We start from the raw sequence: 14,127 nt of genomic DNA on the forward strand, positions 1-14,127 counted from the left end.
CAGATAGGGCAAAACTAGGAAGACATTCCAAATTTGATGCACTATGGAGTGGCCCCTATCTGATTGCCAGTTGCAAACAGGCTAATGCATTTCAATTGAGCAGACCCAATGGTGAAGTTTTGCCCATTCTAGTCAATGGGATTTATCTTAAAGCTTGTTTCTGATGAGGGTCGAGTTCCTATATATAGGTAGTTTAGTTTCTTTTCTATTATTTCCTGCTTTTCAAGAAGTGGGCAGGCACAACCGCCTCCTTGTGAGGTAGCAAATTTTGAGGTGTCTTAGGTTGTAGAGGAAGTTTTGTTTTTTGTTTCCAGTTGCAATTGCAGAGCTACGGTTATCATTTGTTCACTCGCCAAAGATTCAAATTTCAAACGTTTGGCTCATCCAACGGCTAATTCCCAAGGTTCATATTATTTTAATGCCCGAGCTTCGAACCTTATAACATATTTTTTGTGGCCCGCAAGTTCTCCTTCGTTAGATCCGAGAAGATCTACAGAAGGTGTTGTCTCGCTATGGTGAAGTCGTGCGAGATTTATGTTAGCGACATGACACCTAGATGACACATGTCCGGTGGGTCCAACGGGTCGGGCAACATGTTTTGGCAATGGAAAAGGTTTCACAATGGGCAGGTTGCGTCACCAAAAAATTTTTACGATGGACAGTCAATTTTCATGGGCTGGAAAGTTCAAAAGGTGGCAAGGTGCCATGTTACCATCGAAAAACCCATGAGTTTTTTAATAGCGACATAGCGCCCGGCCAGCCAGATGTTTTTTCTATGATGAGTCTCAGTTTCGGCGGCAAGATTCGCAGCAACAGAAGAGATCAACGGTAAGAGCTTCAGGCAGGTGGTTGGTTCCCATTTTGTACCTCATCTACCTAGTTGGCAGAGTCTAGTGCCATGGTGGCGAATCATTGGAAGACATGTTCAAATCGAAAGACATGTCATCAGTTGGGCACTATGGCGCTATGCAGAATTGGCCTTGATTTCCTCATAGTGACATAGTGCCTTGTTGACACGTGGCTGCTCTGTGGGGTCAAAGTCTTGAGTCTGCCAGGTGGTTCTCTGTTAGTCCAATGGGGAACAGCCACATATGCCAGGTCAGAATACAATCAATGCATGGGACTAGATCTTCAATGTGGCTAGTGCAGTAAAAGGTTAACTTCTCCACCGTCAGATCTGCAGAGATCAACGGCAGGCGCCATCGCGCTATGGATAAGCTGCACGAGATTTATGTTAGCGAGATGGCACCCTGATGACATGTGTCCGATGGCTCCAAGTTTGGAGGTGCAAGAAATACAGATGGTTGGCACGTGGCTAGTTCCCATTGATTGATAAACTGAGGGGCAAGGGGCATTATCTATCTTGCTTGCTGTCAAATCAAGGAAAATCGATGGAAGGCGCCATGTCGCCATGGTGAAGTTGCATGATCTTTACCATACCGACATGGCACCCTTTCACCATGTGTCAGTGGGGCCAAGTTGCACCAAGGTATGTCTATCAGGTATTTCCAAGTGTCATTCAGGTGTGGTGCAGTTGCTGAGGTGGCACCAGATATGATGGGCCTGGGGTAAGGCAAGGACAAAACATGATGAGTCTTCACGGTCGTCAGATCAGGGCAGATCAATGATAGGTGCCATCTCGCTATGGTGAAGCTGTCTGGTCTTTACCATAGTGACATAGCATCTTGTTGACACATGTCTCGCTGGCTCAGCCAAGGTTGGTTAACGGCTGATAGTCAGTGCAATCATTGTGGTCAACATGACAGTTAGTTTTGATGTTACAGCTATATGGTGGAAAGGTGGCGCAATCAAGTTAAGACCATTAGGCGCTATGGTGCTATCAGGATTTTCAAAAACTTTTTCAATAGCGACATGGTGCCCAATCAATATTAGGGGTGGTCAACGTGGAAAAGGTGTCGAGAACGGTAGAAGGAAGGGATATGATTGGTCTGCGTGGCCCAGTCAGCATGTGGAACCATTTGACCTCACTGACCCTACTGATCCATGAACCTTAAAAGCGAGGGTGATCGATTTGGTCGTGTGATCTAATCTTCATGATCAATCTCGACCTACCCGGAATGAATGTCGAATGGGGAAGAACACTCCACCATCTCATTCGATCCATCTAGCCAGTCAAAACATTGATGGCACTATTTTTAGTCCTCTCAGGACACCTGTTGCAAAAAAGATCAAATTTTCCTCAGATTCCCATGATTGTCCTTCACAGGACTTAATGGCAGGTAGCTATAGGGTCACTTCAGTTGGAAAAGATCTCAGTTATGCTTGAACTATAAAGGCAGATTTTGTAATTTTTGTAAGGGGGACCTTCTCTCTGATTTGTTCCTCTGCTTTTGCTCTGCAATTCTAGTGTAAACTCCCCTGTGCCTCTGAACTTTTTGATTCTTTACTTATCTCCTTCAGCCATTGGTATTAAAGTGCAAGAATTATTTGCCTGTGTCATTGTTTTGTGGAAATCTATAATTCGCATGACTATATCTTTGCTGGCCTGTGAATGGTATATAAGTGAACTTCTTCCTTGTGTCATTCATCTTGGTTTTCTGATCTGTATGTGGTTATTTGATTAAAGCAAGTCTGGATGTGTATATCCTTAGTTTCATTCTAGTTCAGTAGCGCATGTATGGGGAGAGAATTGGTCCGAACACTCTATTTTGGTGCACCACCTCCTTACATTAGACTAGGTAGATTTTCTTTCATGCTCTCCTTCTCCCTTTTCCTCTCCAAGAGTAGATAGGTGTGCCTTGATAGTAAGAGGAAGTCGGCCTTCTCCAAAGACTCAACCTCACAGTTCAAGTCCCACAGCTTGGAGGTTGTTTCCATGTTTCACTAGTGGTCCTCGCGCATAGGCCTTGGACAAGGGTGCAAACCTAAGTGACAACAAAAATCTAAGCTAAATGCAAAAATAAAATCTAACTAATTTATTTATTTTTTAGGCCTCAAAATAATTCTTTAGAAACTGCCCATTTATAGGCAAGGGAAGAAATCCCCCTTGTAAGGAACTGAGCCTAAAAGTGTTTTCTCCAAAAAAATTTGAGATCTGATAGGGGCTTGTCCACAAACATTCAAACTTGGTGTGACTGCTGAATTTTCTTTCGCCTTATCCCAGAATAGAACAAGGTTAGAAATTCTAAATGATTTAATCATGTCTCTTTTATCAAACCATCTTTTCACAATAGCTTGATGTTTAGCCATGTGCTCCAATGTAGCTATCCATTTCTCATCCATTTATAAAAGATTCATTAACCTGATTTGTACTTTGTCAGCATCTTTCACATACCCACTCATGAATTTCAAAATAGGAATCTTGAGGTTAAGTGGGAACACTAGTTCTTGTCCATAGACAAGAAAATATGGAGAAGTCCCCAAAGCATTTTTAACTCTCACTCGATATGCCCATAAGGCATATTTGAGCTGCGTATGCCAATCCCTAGGGTTCTCCTTCAACAATCATCTTCTAACCATGATCAAGTTCTCGTTTGTAGATTCTGCTACCCTGTTCTCTTGTGGGTAATAATTTGAAGAGAACTTGATAATGACTTTATTCGCAAATGTCCACTAGGTCAAGAATGCAGATATGAAAGCAGATCCATTATCACATACAAGGGAAAATGGCATTCAAAACCTAGTAACAATGTGTTCTTCCAAGAAGTCTATTACCACCTTAGCTGTGCAATTTCTAAATGATTTTGCTTCCATCCATCATGTATAGTAATCGGTAGCTGTGAGAATAAATACATGTCTAGTTGATGATGGTGGATTGACGAGACTAATAAATTCAGCCCCCACTTTGTGAAGGGGCATATGTCATACATAGGCTGTGAGGGCATTGACAGATTCATTTCTCTATTAGATATGGCAAGAGCATACATGCTTGAAAGTGTCTCTAAATATTGAGGGCTAAAAATAACCTTATCTTAGAATCATGTTAATCATTGCTTCTGTAGAGCCATGTCCTATACCATAATTCTCATGAAAGTGTTCTAAGACTTCCTTTGCTTCCTCACGGCCTAAACACTTTAGATAAATCCCTTCATAGTTTCTCTTGTACAACTTGTTGTCTCATAGCATGTAGGACTCACACTTCATTTTGAGTCCCCTACATTGTGAACTATTCATCCAACTAGGGCATTAGTCCTGTAGAAGATAATAAAAAATGTCTTGATACCTAACGTCTATCATCAGACCTTGGTCAATATCAACTTGAGATATAATCCTCTTAGCCTGATCATCTTCATTTGTTTCACTGCCAAACTTAAACTCCTTTTCATTTTCATCCTAGTTATCAGCTATCATTCTTGACAACCCTTGACCTCTGACTAATCTCATAGGTTGAATTTCCAGATTGAATTCTTGAAGTATGGCCATCCATTTGCTTCTCCTTTCACCAAGTTCATTCTGCATGAAAAGTGTCTTTACCACTAGATCTAGTACAATTTTATATACCTTGCTTCTTAGTATGTAATGACAAAACTTCTTCACAACCTTGATTAATGCAAAGGATTGTTATTTAAGGTTTGAATAATCCAATTTGGCATTCTTTAGAGGGAAACTCATAAAAGCAATTGGTCTTTCATCTTCCTTTTCCTTTTTTTGCATCAAGATCCCAGCACAAGAGTATTCTAAAGCAAAGGAATATATCTTAAAGGGTAACTCATAATCAAGACTTACTAAAATCAGAGCTGTAGAAATGGCCACTTTGATATCCTCAAACGATTTCTTAATCTCTAGAACCCATTCCATCTTAGCTCCCTTTTTGAGTAAATCATTAAGAGGATGAACAATTTCTACAAATTTGCTTATGAATTTTCGCACAAAATTTATCTTCCCGAAGAAAGACTTGAGTTTTTTTCGACTATGGGGAGGTGACAACTTTAGAATAGCTTTGATTCTATCAAGATCAATAGAGATTCTAACTTTAGAAATGATATGACCTAGGAGCTTTCCTTTAGTGACCTCGAATGAATATTTCTTGGGATTGAGGGATATGTCATACTTGCAACATTTATTGAATACCCACCTTAAATTAGCAATGTGAGTGCTTCGATCTTTTGAAAAGACAATTAAATCATCCATGTAGATGACTATACTCTTATTTACCAATCCCTTAAAAGCTTCATCCATGGCTCACTGAAATGTAGCCCTTATGTTAATCAGTCTAAAATGCATTCTCCTATAGGAAAAAGTTCCCCATTTAGTTGTGAACACTGTCTTTAGTCAATCTTCTTCTTCAACCATCACCTCATTATATCCTGAATATCTATCTAGGAAAGGCATCATTTTTGAACCATTTACAATTTGCAGAACCTCATCAAGTGAGGGTAGAGGATAATTGTCCTTTTGAGATACTAGGTTCAAGTTACAAAAATCAACACAAAGAAAAACCTCTTCAGTCTTCTTCCACACAGGAACCAAGTTAGCCACCCATTTAGAATGGCAAATGGGAAATATGATCTTTGCATCCAACAATTTTTTGACTTCCTTCATTATCAAGGGCTTGAGGAAGGGATTAACAGGCATTTCTCTTTGCCAAAAAAGCTTGACATTGGGTTTCAATGTTATGTCATGAGTTATAATCTCAAGATCATATGTCTTTAGCTCTTCATAGCTCCAAGCAATGACATCCTTATACTCAGTATGCAACTTGAGAATTTCTTCCCTTTCTTGTGCATTGCATGCTTTCCCTATCTAGACCATCCTTGGATCTTCTTCAATTCATAGGTTGTATTCATCACACTCCTTGATACCCTTTTCTTGGATTGTCCTTTTATTAAGTGTTGATTCATCACGATCAAAAATGCATTCTAACTCAACCATCCCCTTGGGAATAGTGTTAGTCTTTAAATTCAGGATCCCATTTTCATCTTCAAGTTCATTGTCCTCAAGCTTGTCATTCAGATTATCATCAATTTGTTGTCCTTTAAAGTGACCATTGCACATGATAAATTCAAATATGTGTTGATCATCCTGAAAGACTTGAAAGTTTGTAATATTTTTAGGAATAGATGGGGCAACAACCAACTCTACTAAAAATGTTTTCAACTTCGTTCTTTCAACTAGTTGTAATGCACTTGCTGAAATAGAAAGAGCATCTACCACCATGTTCTTCCTCCTTGGAATAGACTTTATGTGTAAAGCTTTAAAATCATCTAGTAAGTCCCATACTCTTTTCTTGTAAGAAAGTAACCTTTTTTCATTGCAAGAGTATAATAATTTTACTTTCCAAATAACCAACCAAGAATCTCCTTTGATTATGAGGGACGTGACTCCTTTCTTGAGTCCAAAGAGAAGTCCTCAGATCAATGCTTCAAATTCTACAACATTGTTAGTACATCTAAATTGTAATCGATATGTTGCATAGAAGGACTTACCTTTTGGATTAACCAATTCTATACTTGCTCTAGCCCCTAATTTGCATCTAGAACCATCAAAGAAAAGTGTCCAAATTGGATCTTTCTTAGGCCTTTTAACCTTGTGTTTGTTCATTCTTAATTTCTCTTTGATCTAAGAGTTAAAATATTGTTTCTTGGAATCCCATTGCAACTTCTTGCGGGGTGGACTTGATGATTCCCCAGTATAACATGTTGATAGTGGAAATGTATGTTTTTCTTGTTTGTCTTGAATTTTTTCTATTAATTCATTAATTTCATTTGTTTTGGGTTTAGGATGAACAAAAAAAAAAGTCCACCCTTGGCCTTTTACATACCATCTTCTTCTCTAAATCTTGATCGTTCCTAGGGGAGGACGGGTATCACTATATGATAAATTTAAATCTTCAATTTCCTCTTCAATTCTACCTACCGACTCAATTGAGTTTATATTACTTTGATCTCCCATAGGTCCCTTTTCTAGAATGTGGTTATCATTGCCTTGCATTATATGTGTTAACACCTTTACAATTTCTTCTTGGCATGATGCACATTTAAACTCATAGTGACTAACTTTATGTAATCGATAGAATCCAAGGAGAAGTAAGATGCTAGGGTTAGCTTCCTCTCCCAAGCATTACAAATTAGTGACCATATTATCTATGAATTATTGATCTCATCCTTTGGGATTGATATCTTGAGTTCCTTATCCTAACCTTGGGATGATTTGATTGGAATAATGTTGAATTTCATCACCTTGTATGAGCCCAAATCTGCTTGTAAGAATGCTATCTCATTCAGGGGCATTGTAGTTTGTAATCATTGTTTTCAATTTGGGTTCAACATCTATCATGATTTGATTGTTCAATCCTTTCCATGGTAACCATAGCTAAGTGAAATCTGTAGAGAACAATCCTCTTAGGCATTTTGTCCATTCTCTACTCAAGAGAAACCCACATGTCTTTGGAATGTCCACTACATGTATGTCAATGACATCTTGAATCCAGGGATCAACTATCACCTATATTTGAATGTCTTTCAACATGCTGATGACTTTCACTTTCATTTTGTCCAACTGTATCACTATCTGATTGGAAGGTTGACAACTTAGCCCTAACCTTTGTGCTATTGGTAGTGGCAATACATTACATGAGGATTTTGAAACAATTAAGCAATTGTGGAGATTCTTTCTATATATCCTAATGCTGAGAAAAAAAGGGGTACTTCAACCTTGTCTTTAAACATAGTGGGCATTGCTTCTGCTGCATTGACTTGTTGAGATACTATCTTTTGAGGGATAGTATTCATATTGTGGGATACCTTTGTATGATCCAGAGTCTTCATCAGTGCTTCTTGTTGTTGTGGACAATTTTGCAGCATGTCAAACATGGACATATTTGCTTTGGTTCATTTCAAGTCTTCGACAACATTATACTTTTCAGTAGACCAAGCATGATTATTCAATATCATTAGTACATTCACTGGGTTTTGATTCTATTGTCTTCCATATGGTGGCCTAATTGGTGCCAGATTGTTACTCACCCTCAGATCGGGAGGACTTGGTTGTAAAGCTGGAGGAATCCCATCCGTCAAAGATTCCTTTCTATTTCTTAGATTATATGTATTTCAATTGTCATTACGAAAAGCAAACATCTCATGATGCTAAAGATCAGGTTCCTGATTGAATGGAAAAGAGAACTCTTCACTAGCCAATTGTTTGACCTGCACATTCTATTCAAAATCATAGGATTCTAGTAATATTGCATTAAATTGCATAGGAGGAGCACTTTCAATTGCTTGTGAGCTTTGATTCATCTCTTGATTTCCATTATAATATGAACCATCATCGTTGGGTGCATTCTGACTATCGTCATATGGATTAACATCTGCATATTGAACATTATTGTTGTTGTTGTCAACAGGAATGCTTCCATTATTCAGTCGAGTGTTCCATTGTTGGTTCTATCTTTGGAAGCCATTATTACGATCCAGAGGGTTGAAGTTGTTCCCTCCATTGTTTTTTCTTGCATTATTATTGTTGTTTCCACTAAATTTTTTGTTATAATTTTGGCCATAATTGTTGTTGTAAGGACTAGCGTTGTTTCTTTAGAAGTTGTTATGTCCTTGAGACAACCTTAAATAAGTTAGTTCATTATTCATTTGAGACATAGTCTTTTTCATCTGACCAAATTTAGACACAAAACCATTATTTGCTTCAGTGGGTGCTATTACCTTTTGCTCAAAGAAAGCAACTTTCAGAGGTTCAAACCTTGGGTACGTTAGAGTGAGATTTTGCAAAGTGGGTGCCTATTGTAATGGAACTGGATTCATAGGTATTCTGGTAGGGTATGTTGGCATCACTGTGATAGTTGGATTTGGAAGCATTAATCCTCCTCCATCAAGATTAGCTTGCTTAGTGAAGGTAATTTCCTCTACGAAGACTTTATCCAATGTGTTGATATTTGTTGCAAGAAGTCTTCTCAGAAAAAACACAGTAAGATGGTCCATAGCATTCAGATAAATCTGAATAGCAGCTTCAACTGGTATAGTGTATGGTGTCTCTATCTTGTGATATGCCATATAAAAGTGATGGTTAAAGTAAGAAAATATCTTAGCTAGGTCCCTTTTGATTGATATGAATTGTTGATGTATCACAGCTGGGTTGATAAATGTTTTGAAATGTTCCAAGAACAATTTTTTGAATGTGTCCCAATCTCCAATGCATCCAGGTGGCAAATTAGCATACCAATTGAAGGCAATTTCCCCCAAAGAATAGGGGAATAAATGAAGAACCACATCCTCATTAGCAACTTGCTTGCGGTTGCAAATTTCCTTGAATACTTTGACATGATCTTCAATAGTTTGTGTTTCACCATAGATGAATCTTGGGAAAAACTTCTCGGGATTCTTAGGGAGGTCATGGAGTGCACCTCTCAAGTTTATTGGTGAGTCCAAAAAATTTGCGAAAAAGGCCATTCGAGGGTTTAGTGGACCTAACAATGGTTTTTGAGGAGTAGCTATTGGAATATGTAGTGGTCCACTAGGTGGTTGGAGGGTGGAGTTGAAGAAGATGATGAAAGTTTGAATATAAGTGGTTGAATGTGGGGTATTCCCTTGTCACTACGTGGTTTGCGGAAGTGGGTAAGCTCAAGAAACTCATGTACACTTGGCATAGACCTTAATGCTTGCTGAAATGGAGATTTTGGATCAATATCCTCTAGTTTACATCAATTTTAGAAAAAGTGCACCTCTGCAAAAGTACACTTTCTCACCTCTCTGAATTTTGCACACCACAAAGTTTTGTGCACCTCCAAAGTTGCAGGTCTATGGACCTACATACCTATGAATTTGTGGACTTGCGTACCTGTGAAGCTGTGGAGCTATGGACTTGAATTTCTCAAAAACTTAGAATCTTTTTTGAACTTGTCAATTTTTGCAAAAAGTGAAAAATTTCAAAACTTTGGCAAATTTTCCACTTTTTCTAAGATCTCAAAGTGTGACCCTCCTTCTAGCACCACTTCTATTGAGCTTTCATTTTACACGATGCTAAATGGTAGGAATTCTTGCGAACTCCTCTCTTGAAAAGATGATTTTGTGAATCGACTCCAAGGTTCTAGGTGATCTTGCAACCTACTGGAACCCACTCAGTTAAAGATAAATGTGAATGTTCACATGGAGGCCTTTGCTGGTTCATTTTGATTTCGGATGGAATGTAGAATCTACACACTATTTCAAAAATAGCACTAAAAAAAACTATGCTTTTGTATTTTATGTTTTTTATGAATGCAATCTAACAATGCAACAAAAATGAATTCCTATTCTAAAAAGGGGGTTAGCAAAGCAAATAAAAAAACTTTAAATCAAATAACATGAATTTGTAAGAAAATAACATGAAATTGAAATCCTAACAGACATAAGCTACAGAAAACAACATGTCTGCAAGTTAAGCTTTCGAAGAGATCGGTACATAACCAATGAAAATAGGAGTAGTGCTTATTAAATTCTACTGATGCAATCGTCGATGGGAAATTTCAATAACTGAATAATGTTTCACTCTTCATCAAATCGCAAGGCCATGAAAAGTGTGCTCATGCGATACAAAGAGTTATGCAGGCACAATTTGGTGATTTCTTCTCAAGCTCGTTATGTCAATAGAATTCGTAAATCTGTACCAAACACCAGAACTAAATGATCGCACAACCAAAAAGAATGCAATAAACCTTTGGCTCAATCACAATCTCATGAACAAAATTCATAAAACAATGACACATTCAAGCAAGAATCACTACACTCCAAATGCGAGCACCAAAAGCATAGTTTTATTGCATAATAATGGTGGCCCTAACTACATATTACAATAGGGTATTTATAAGAAATTGTCTCCTTATTTTGTGTTGAAAATGAAAGATATTCTTCATGCAATAAAATTCTTATAAATAATAAAACAAACTAAATATATACAAATTAACAATTAAATTGGTGCTTAGTAGTGTATACACTAATATGTTAGCAAGAAACACTAATCTATTTAAAGAAGCAAAGCATTAACTAACAAGATTAATATAACATATATGAGAGACTAAGACAAGCCCTCAATTGAGAATATGAACCATTAAGAGGTTCTCTCAATGAGACCTTTCTTGTTTTTGGGGTGAGTCTAATTTTGATATGGATTTAGGATGTATGCTCAAGATACTCAAACTATGCTTCAATGGAGATGGAAAATGGAAAATTGGTAGCTTTGTGAGCTCTAAATTTGGCATCATAAGGGTATGGTTAAGGGCTTTGTTTTTCAAACTAAAATTATAACTTTAGCTTCAAGGTTGTGATGATATGGCTTGAGAGGGGATCCAATTTATAGGCTAAGGGATTGAGGGTTTGAGGGCTAAGATGCAAGGATGGGGAAAAGCTCATGGAGGGCTTAGATTGCATGAGAGGAGAGCACATGGACTATACTTCCTTACAGCCAATCAGGGAGTGACACATGTCACAAGGTGAGTGGATGGAGAAAAGGGCAAGGATGAGTCAACAAAGGAGGCTTAAGGGATAATATCTTCATAAAGACTCTTCATAAATGGCTTGTAAGATCAATGAATGGGCTTGTAAGAGTCTTTATGGCCTTTGTAAGAGCATTCATGGTTGGGTGGTTGGGATATTTTTGAGAGAATTGAGATTGTTGACTTTGCTTGGCTTAGGAAAGTCTTAAGCTTGCTTAGGGAATGTGACAAGGTTAGGGGGGGATTAGAGGTGATTTAGGATTAGACTAAGCTTGTTAGAGATATGCAAGTGGATGGCATTTAATGAGGGTGGGTGAGTTAGTGGCTAAGCTTGGTTAGTATGGGTGGATGGGGTGGATTAGGCTAAAAAGGGGGTTTAGAGATAGGCTTAGGAAGAGGATAAAGTCCTTCTAGAAGAGTCTAGAACTTCATAAGGTTTTGAGGATAAATAAAGCTTATTTATCTCAAGGGTTTGGGTTGAGAAATATTTATAAAAAGATTTTTAATAAACATGAGGATTGATATTTAACCTTAATTAAATATTTTGAGTTAAGATTAGGAGTAGAAAATGATGGGATTAGCCTTTAATCAAAATTAAAGAAGGATTAGAAGATTTTGGAAGAGGTTAGTGATCTTAAGGAAATTGGCCAAGTTTTGGGCAAAAAATTAATTAAATATTTATTTTGAGATTTTTGGTCAATTTATTAATTAAATAATTAATAAATAAGGAAATAATGTTTAAATAAGATTTAAACATTTTTGGGAGGGATTTCTTAATTAAATATTTTTAATTAAGATAAAGGGATTTAATGACATAAAAATTAATTAATTAATTAATGATGATGTCATCAGAGACTTTTTCAGAAAATAAAAATACTTTATTTTGTAAAGGATTTTAGGTGTCTACATTTTGCCCCTCTTTGATGTGATGCCGCAAGTGGCATGGCATCAAAGATAAGAAAATAAGATGCCCAAGGCTAGAACAGAAGAGGAGAGAATGGACTGCAAGATGCCCCCTCAAGAAGGCGGCAAGGAGAGAAAGCGAGGCGCGACGGCTTCTTGAAAAATAACAAAAATTTGGGATGAGCAAGGAGACTCAGATTGGCAAAGAGAAGGGGCTAAATTAGCTCAAACTCTCACTATGGGAGAATGATAAAGGAAGAATCAGAGGCACAAGAGGAAGCAAGCTTAAGACTTTAGGGAAGGTGGAGGATGAAGGAGCGGAGCTCCACAAAAAGGAATCCATGATAGGGAGATGGATGATGGGATGATAAAGCTGATGCAACAGGATTTCAAAGAGTTAGATTGGCAAAAGATGGGTTTCGGAGATCCATAGGACTAGGATTGTGGATCTCGAAAGATGAGGTTTGGTGGATTAATTGGATTGGTGGATCCCTAAGACTAGGATTGTGGATCCCTAAAGCTAAAAGTGAAGATTGATTCAAAGAGATACTAATGCATAAGCTGGGATAGAAGAGACAAATGCTGGATATGGATGGGGGATAATGGAGATGAAGGGAATCCATTGAAGCTTTTTGAGTAGGGGGATACTTTAAAGAGAAGTACCACCATGTAGTTGAGCACTAGATTTGCTATAGGACTGTTGGTTAATTGCCAAGGTTACCAAGAACATCAAGGCCTTTTCACCAACTATCCAGAGGACTGATGAACTAACTCAAAACAAACACGTAAGGATTGCCCCAGCATCACACATGATTCCCGGAGGAAGCAGCGTGGAACTGACACTTGGTAACCCACAAGTAGAAAAGAAAAACAAATGAAAGACTTGATCAAGACCTTAATCCAGATTGCCCCATTCACAGCATACCATGATATGGAAGATCGTGGCAACCTTGAGGAGGGAACAAAAATATTGCTTGGAAAAGATACTTCAAGACCCAAAAGGGAAGATTCCAAATTAAAAGGAAGAGAAAATCCAAAAGAGAACCATTTGCCAACGAGATGGGTAGGACAAGGTACTGACAGACCAAGATCAAACATGAGGAAAGCTATATCCTACAAGGATCTATCAAAGAGCACCTAAGCTAATGGATCTGGATGAGCGATGCGTCTGGCAAGCTGAACTAAGAAGGATAACACTTTGGCGATAGGAGATCTAGCTAAAGGATGCATTGGAATAGCCAACTAAGGGTTGTGTGATGTGTGCAAGATGCTGATCAAGGATGAACTGACATAAAAGCTAGATAGATACAATGGTACTAAGCTAAAGAGGATGTACAAGCTGACAGACCAAGATATGTTACAAATGTACAAGGTTGTTCATGTTGTGGTTTTTGTGAGATGGAAATGTTTGTGAAGGGTGGGATGTCTGTAATAATTGATAGGCGGATAGGTAGATGGTTTGCAAAAAGCTTAAGGAAAATTGGATTCTTTGTGTGCATGTGATAGGATACAAGCTAGGATACAAGATTATTTACAAGCTGGAATATGGTACAAGCTTTGGACAAGATTCGGATATATGAGGTATGGTACAAGATTTACAAGGTATAGTACAAGATTTGGTACAAGATTTACAAGCTGATGTACAAGATTTACAAGCTGTACAAGAGGTATTTACAAGTTTCATCATATTTTGGATATTTGGTTGGAACACCAAGGGAACAAGCAGGTGTTTTATGAGATGGTGGGTGAATGGATGAGGGATAGGATAGTGATAGATAATGGATTAGTCTTATTACACAAGGCACTTGAATTACCAGGTTTTCACCAAGGTACCTATCCAAGGC

Source organism: Cupressus sempervirens, chromosome 11 (genome assembly GCF_028749045.1).
Source record: "Cupressus sempervirens isolate cs-2001-9-10 chromosome 11, ASM2874904v1, whole genome shotgun sequence".
NCBI classification, from domain to species: Eukaryota; Viridiplantae; Streptophyta; class Pinopsida; order Cupressales; family Cupressaceae; genus Cupressus; species Cupressus sempervirens.